Source organism: Dromiciops gliroides, chromosome 3 (genome assembly GCF_019393635.1).
Source record: "Dromiciops gliroides isolate mDroGli1 chromosome 3, mDroGli1.pri, whole genome shotgun sequence".
In the NCBI taxonomy this organism is placed as follows: Eukaryota; Metazoa; Chordata; class Mammalia; order Microbiotheria; family Microbiotheriidae; genus Dromiciops; species Dromiciops gliroides.
The window spans coordinates 314,530-322,478 of record NC_057863.1 but is presented as its reverse complement, the minus strand read 5'-3'; the positions used below and the strand labels follow the sequence as shown (position 1 = coordinate 322,478).

At 49.9% G+C, this 7,949-nt stretch overlaps 1 long non-coding RNA gene across 1 annotated transcript; it reads left to right on the top strand.

Moving 5' to 3' along the window:
- LOC122748800 lies at window positions 1-7,664 on the top strand. Its single transcript, XR_006355645.1, has 3 exons — window positions 1-2,438; window positions 4,281-4,399; window positions 5,390-7,664. It is a non-coding gene; the product is annotated as an uncharacterized LOC122748800 (long non-coding RNA).
- Window positions 7,665-7,949: the final 285 nt, after the last annotated feature.

The following is a 7,949-nucleotide window of genomic DNA, read 5'->3' as shown; positions in this document are numbered from 1 at the left end:
CCATTCTCAACAATACAATGATCCAAGACAATCCCAAAGGACTAATGATGAAGCAGACTATCCACCTCCAAAGAAAGAACTGATATTGATTATTCAATGCTGTTTTGTGGGTTCCCAAAAGTCTTCCCAGGTTTCTATGAGTCCCTCATGTGTTGTTCCTTGAGGCACAGTGATATCCCATAACCTTTATGTTCCACTACTTGGTTCCCCAGTGGATGGGGACCTTCTCTGTTTCTAGTTCTTTGCTACCAAAAAGGTACTGTAATATTTGGTGTGTATGGGCCTTTTTTTCTGTCTAGGATCATTTGGGGTTTATGCCTGGCAATGGGGATCTCTATGTCACTTAATGGACTTTTTCCTCATATACTTCCAAATTGTTTTCCACAATAGGTAGACCAATTCACACCCCTCCCACCACTGAGGATTCCTTTCTTGTGTTGTCTTTGCTCATTGCTGCTGGTGAGGTGAAAACTCTGAGTTGTTTTTCATTTTGTCATTTCTTGTGGTGATTCTCTAGATTGGTGATAAAATGTGAGAGGCTGTGGAACAGCTTGTTAGAGTCCGTGTGTGTGTGTGTGTGTGTGTGTGTGTGTGTGTAGATGATTCTTACAAATGTTTTATACCCAGGGGAAACAGGCATATAGGGTTAGTCTTTTATTCTCTCACTTGCTTTTAATTGGGGGGGAAGTAATAAGGTTTAATGTTGGTCATAGTACATAAGCTACAATTAATTTCCTGGTGGTCTTTTTGCAAAGACTTAGCTGGAGCACTGTGGTATGAGAGAACCAAATATCCCCTGAAATGAAGGCTCTTGTGGCTTTTGGATGCCCACGGAATGTGGCCAGGAATGCTTCTGCCCAGACCCGATTAGCCTTTCTCTTTACCAGGGAGGCACGTGAGCCCTGCTGACCATTCTCTTGTCAGGGTAGTAGAGAAGTGCCTTCCCTGAAGCCCGCGAGCCTCATCATCACGCTGGAGTGCCCAATGATCAGTCTTCGTGGTTGTGCTGGTGAGCATGAGGGGGACACTGGGGTGTGTGGGGTTCAGTAGATACACCCCACCTTTCTCTCGGAAGGACATGGAAGCCCCAGATGCCCTCCATGCCTGCAACACTCTCCCTCCTCATCTCCACCTGGCTTCCTTCAAGCGTCAACTAAAATCCTGCCCTCTTCACAAAGCGTTCTAGTTCAGGCTGTCGGGGGTTTGTGTGCCGTCTCTCCAACCATGAGCTCCTTCGGGGCTGGGGCTGCTTTGGTGTTTGTTCCTCTCTTTCCCCAGATTAGAATAGGCTTCATGGGCCATCCATTTCAGACTGAGCCCAGCTTGCTGAGAGACATGGCTTTGGGGCCCTTCCCTCCCACTCCCACCTCCCTCCCACCCCCTGTAGTGCTCTCTCTGCCCACCAGGCCCTTGGTCACAGAGTTGAGCCAGAAGGTTCCTTGAAGGTCATCTTGTCCAGCTCGGAAGCCCATGGGCAGGAGGTGACTTGCCTAAGGTCACACAGTGGGCAGAGCTGCTTCTCTGGTGGCAGATACAGTCTGCATGGCAGCATCCCTCTCCGGACATGGATCCCGGGCTTCCTGAGCCTCGGACGCAGAGGACCACAACTTTAGTTCTGTGTGCCGTCACAGAAGCTCAGTACAAGAAAGGACCTCAGCCGACCCTCATCCAGCCCATCCCCAGTAGAGGGTTGGCTGGCCTCTACTTGGAGACCCCCGTCGAGGGGGAACCCACCCCCTGATGCAAGGATTTCATTTGGGGCACTTAGCACAAACAGACCTCACGGTCCTGGTTCTACCCTTGGGCAGAATGGCCTGGATCTAACATCTCTGCCACGGTTGTTCATAATTGCTCAGAGTGCTTGAGAACGGCCACTGAGGCCCAGGCCAAAGCAATCCTGTGACATGGACTCAAGGCCACGCACCCTCCCAGTTGTCTGATGAGGGCAGAGTTCTGTGAGAGCCTCGGGGGCCTCTTCCTGGAAACTCCGCCCCAGTAAATGCAGCCCAAGATCTCCTGCTTTCTTGGTGGCCCCATCATGCAGAGCTTCTGGTCCCTGGCTCCCGAATGTTTTCTCATCCCCACTGAACATCATCTTGGACTCAGCCTGATGAAGATATCTCTCAATTCTGACTTTCCTCCAGTGCGTTAGCCCTCCCTGCCATCCTTCTCCAGGCTTTGTGTTGAGCAGGAAATGTCAAGATGGATAAGATCCAGCACCCCTGGGCTTTATCTACTCACCCATGGATCACTGGACTACATGTGATTCTTAGTCTCCTCTGCCAGGATAGAATCGGCAAGATCAAAGCCTATCTGGGCCAGAGGATTTCTGGGCAGGGGCCTGGCAGCTACTCATGGTCCAGCCCATGCCCATGCCACATGGGGGCACTGGAGGAAGATTGCTTAAATGGTTGCCTGGTGAACAGATGAAAAAAGAGGTGAGATTTGGTCCAGGGTTTGGCCTTCTCTCCTGGTCCCAGGGCACCCTAGGGGCCAGAACAGCAGCTCTTCATGGGGATGGAGGCCCAAGAGGCATGGTGGCATTCGGCCTTATTGGCCCAAGTACCGTCTGTGCAAATTTGAGGGACTCTCTGACCCTCTCTGGGCCTGTTTGTTTGTCTGCAAAATTCCACTGAACTGGCTGCTCCCTGTGGCCCTGCCAGCTTGGCATCCTGTAAGAGATTCCTGCTGCCTGTTGCTCTTCCCTCTCCCTAAAGGTCCACACGGCTGGGCTTGGTTGGCACTTGTGTGAGCCCCCAGGGCCCATGTGAAGCCTCTTTTCTTTCCTGCCTTGCATCCCAACCCCTCCCCCACCCCCTACCTGTCAGTTCTTCATCTTTCAATGTTTCCTTTGGGGGTGGACACAAGGCTCCTGTCAATGCAGCCACAGGCCTCAAGTTATGGGCACTGCTTGTCCCAACAGCTTCCTGGCCCCCCCACCCTGTGCCGGGACAGTTGTTTAAGTCTCGGCTTAAAACCCCGAGACTTTAGCCTGTTCCATGGCCTCTTCTTTGTCTGTGTGCCTTCCTTCAGGATCTGTCTGTGGACACCAGCGCAGTCTGAGATGCTTGTCTCTTCCTCCTCATGTGGCCACCCTCTTTTAGGTCCTTCCGTGGGCCATCCACGCTTCTCAGGTCAATTAGTTAGCAAGCATGAAAGTCCAAAATTGGGGGTCCAAAGATGATTGATTGTGGCTCTTTGCAGCTGTGTCCAACCTCTGAGTAGTCTGCCTGGCTCCCTGCCCCATGGCAGATCCGGGCATAGGAATGGAGGTTCTAAGCATAGTTCTCCCCTCTGCTTGTTAAGGATTTCTGTTTCTCTGGCCTCTGAAACAGGCTTTGGTGGATGCACTACCATGAACGTTGGTCTTTTTCTCCAGTGCAGACCCTCCTCTTGTATTTGTGGGCACATGCCCTCAGCTGCACACAGGTGGGTGCGGTCATTCTCTGAGAGCTCAGCATCACTCGTAACTGTTAGGTCTTCAAGACCCCAGACCCACATAGTTCTGGACATCATCTCTTGTCCTTCCATCTCTCCCTTTGCCTCATTCCTCTGCATCCTGTTCTCCCTCTTCATCGCCCCTTCTGTGGCCTAAGGCCCTCTCTTCACAGCCTTAACTGTCTGTGAGGCACTATCTTTGCCCAGCCTGCTGCTGCTTGTGGCCCTCCATGCTCCCCTAGAGAAAGGCACACCACCATGCTGACCAAATCCACCACCATGGCATGTCCTCATGGTGATGGCCCCTTTTCTTCTCTCTTTAATACCTCCACTCCCCTCAGTAGACGTCCCCAACTCCCTCCTCATTGACAAAACAGAGGTCAGCTACTGGGAGCTTCAGTCACCCATATTGTGTCCATCAGCACCCGTTTTGTCCTCTTTTATTCCTGTCTCTGAGGAAAAGACAACCTTTCTCTTTACCCAGGCCAGCCTCTCCCTTCCCATCTTCCCAGGAGCTTGTCCAACCAATCATCCCTTCTCTGTTTCGCCACCATTTACTCCAAATACGCCGAGGTCTTGCCCACCCTTTAAAAGACCAAAAGCACAGGACGTGGCTCTCCCATCTCATGCTGTCATCCTCCAGCTCTCTCCCTCTTACTGCTAAACTCCTGGAAATGGTCCACAACATTCTCTGTCTTCCTTCTTCCCACTGTCACTCCCTTATTAAACCCTTACAGCTCAGACCCCATCACTTGGCTGCAATTGGCCTCTGGTGCCGGTGAGGCTTTAGGGGCTGGGCCTGATGGTTGTTTCAGTGCTCCTTCTCTGTGACCTCTCTGCAGCTTCTCCTATTGCTATGGGAGGGAACAGCAAGTTAAGAAGATGGTGTCTGGGAACCGAGGCTTAGAACTGTGGCAATGGCAGGCGCTAGCCAGGGATGGAATGCACCTGACCCAGACTGGTAAGCATGTTTGTCTTCATCTTTCAGATCTAATCCAAAGGGCTGTAGCTGGAAGCCTAGACACCCACCCAGAGCAGTCCCATAATTAGTGACAGTGCCACAAGAGGAATTGTTGAGATATTCAGAACCGCACAGGTCCCCAAAAGCCAGTGGGCTCCTACCATTCATACACAAATACCTTAGGCAACAAGTGAGAGGAGTTTGAGGCCCTAACACAAGGGAGCAAGTTTGGCCTCAGAGATATGTATCACAGAGTTGGAATAAGGCTCTATGTGTCTAATTTTAATTGGTGGCAAAGAGTCAGTGGGGGCTGGGGAGAAGATGTTCTTACTGTGTATTAAAAAGGTTTACTCAACTGAGGGAAGCCAGGCATAGGAAGGAACGGGGAGGCCAGGTGGAGACCAAGCAGGAGAAGTAGAAATGGAAGCAATTTTGTCATCAGAGTGTGCTACAAACCACCTGGACAGAAAGAGGAGCTAGATGGGCAGTTGTGTAAACATGATCCAGGCACAGAGCCATGAGGGGCTAGTGCTGGGGCACTTCAGTTATCCAGTCGGTCAGTCAATATTAAGCATCTACTGTTTGCCAAGCACTGTGCTTAGCACTGGGGATCAAAAGACAGTCCCTGCCCTCAGCGAGAAAACAAGCTAACCAATATGTACAAATAGGCTACATACAGGATAAATAGGCAGTGACTGGGAGGGCAGACACAGAATTATGAGGGGTTGGAGAAGGGATTTTAGCTGGGGCATAGAGGAAGCCAGGGAGGGCAGCGGTCAGAATGGATGAGGAAGACCATTCCAGGCAAGGGGACAGCCAGAGAAAGGGCCCAGAGCTGAGCACAGGAGCGTCTAGAGCAGTCAAGGGGCTGGGGTTGCTGGGTGGAAGAGGATGTATTGGGAAGTCAGGTGCCAGGAGACTGGACAGGGAGGAGAAGCAGCTTGTGAAGGGCTTTCGAAGCAAAACGGCATTCTGTATTTGCTCCTGCAGGCAATAGGGAGTCACCAGAGTTTACTGAGCTCCGGCCGATCTGCCCAGAACAGAGCATCAAATAACTGATGTGTCATAAGGACAACTTCATCCCCTAAAAGGTGAAGAAACAGTCCCTGGCAGCAGAAACACTCAGCAGGGTCTACACCCTGCTCTCCCTTAATGCATAATGAAGGCATTAGAAGGGCCACTGGCTGGACAACTAGTCTACTCCTGCTGGCCTGTAAAAACTGAAGCTTCCAGCCCAGGAGAGAGTTTGAGTTAGGGAGCAGAAGTTACACTCGGGGAAAGAGAGTAGCAGTGGCATGCTCCGAGCCAGAGAACCCAGCCAAGGGACCCATTCAGCAGACATGCTGCTCTTGGGGAGGAGAGGTGGCATGAGAACACCATGAGAAGAAAAAGGATCTTTAGGGCCTTGTGGTACCAGTGAAATGAGTGCCCCCTCTTTCCACTGATACTGTAGTTCTTACTTTGTTATTTTAGTAAATGCTTCTGTTTTGAGGGAATTGTTTCCACTGACTGACTATTCTGAGTAAGCTCATGGGTAGGGGCTCATGAGCTTTAGTTTTAGAAGTCTGGATGCTTGGTGTGCCTTTGAACCTGAGCACAGTCACCCCCCCCCACTTTCCAAGGACCCAACCTACAACCTTGTGAGGACCAGTTTACAAGTTTGGGGAGTATGCCTCAGAAAGAGGTGCTGTTCGCTGAAAGGCCTGAATAAACCATTCATGTTATGAAAGTATCAGAGCTAGAACATACTGAAAGGCTACTCTGGCTCACCAGACACCACAGCTATTCACGGTGCGTCCTGGACAGAGCTGCTGTCAGCCTCCCGGTGGCCACTGAGCTCTTTTAGCTCCATTCCAACAGAGGGTTGAAAGCCGTGGTGAAATGTGGTTGGGTTTACCCAGAGCTGCAGCGGGTATGGCTGTGGATTGCCCAAGTGGATCCAGAAAGCCTGGCACAAATTGTGGGGTCTGTGAAATGGCAACAAGGTGCAGCTGCCCAACACACTTGCAAAGTTTACTTCCTAACTATACCACGTAAATGAATTTTATTTTTTGCTCTGGACCTTTATAAATTTCACAGCAACTGTTAATTGATCAGTCAATCAACAAGCATTTACTCAGCATTTAGGATGTGCCCCACATTGTGCTAATGTAGGGATATAGTACAAAAAGAGGAAGATGGCTCCTGCCCTCAAGTTTACAGTCTGGCCAGCAGAGAAGCCCCAGAGTGGGAGGTCCCCTAGCAATCCTGGAGGCAGATGGGAGTGAGGCATCAGGTGGAGGGCTGGATACAGACCTCTGCCAGGTCACGAGGTGACACAGGGGAGTGAGAGATTTTTAGGATCTCAACAGAGACAGGGCAGGAGGAAGGGGAGGAGCAGGAAGAGGAGGAAGAAAGGGCCAGGCCTCAGAAGCCTGGTATGGAAAGAAGGGGAGAAGTGGGGCAATCCATCAGCCTTGCCCAAAGGCAGAGAAGGTTAAGAACAAAGGCCAGCTTGAAGAATAGGAGGGGAAGAAGCCAGGGCAGCTGCTTTCTCTGAAGACCTGGATTGAAGGCAGGGTCTTGGGTCTGGCCACCCTTTGAATGCAGAAGAGGACCTGAGCTGCAGCTTCCTGGAGGGGGGTGGGGCATGTTGGGCATGTTGGGGATGGCCTGAAGAGCCACCTGAGACTCTAGCTAGAGGTTCATCTGCCATTGGCTACCTCCGTCCTTTGGAGTCTGTCTGTCGACGTGCATGTTTTTGCTTCTGTTACAATGGGAGCCCCTTGAGGACAGAGTTTGGCTTTTTCTTTGTATGTGATGACTGGCATGTATGGTCATGTCTCCCATGTGTGCCTTCCAGATAGGACCTCATTTTATCCTCAAGAGAACCCAGGGAGGGATGTGCTCTCATGATCCCCATTTTACCTTTGAGAAGACCGAGGCAAACAAAGGTGAAGTTTCTCACCTAAGGTCACACAACTATTTAGTGCCTGAGGCAGGATTTGAACTCAGGTCTTCCCGACTCCAGGCCCAGTACGGTATATACCATGACCTCTCTTGCTTATTAATGTTTGATAGATTGATTGACCCAGTCTTAGGCAAGATCCTACGCACAGTAGCCAAAGTGTCTTTACTTAGGTGAAGAGCTGACCTTGTTGCTCATTCCCTTTTGACAGTTATTTTAAATGGAATTTCTTTCTATCTCTTGTTGCTGGACTTTGTTGTTAATATGTTGAAATGCTGATGATTTATGTGGGTTTATTTTGTATCCTGCAACTTTGCTAAAGTTAATATGTAGTTTTTAGTTGATTCTCTAGGATTTTCTAAGTATAAAATCATATCATCTGCAAAGAGTGATAGTTTTGTTTCCTCATTACTTATTCTAATTCCTTTAGTTTCTTTTTCTTCTCTTATTGCTATAGCTAACATTTCTAGTCAATATTAAATAATAGCGGTGATAACGGGCATCTTTGCTTAACCCATGATTGTATTGGGAAGGTGTCCATTACAGATGATGTTCGCTGATGGTTTTAGATAAATATTGTCATTTTAAAGTAACCTCCATTTA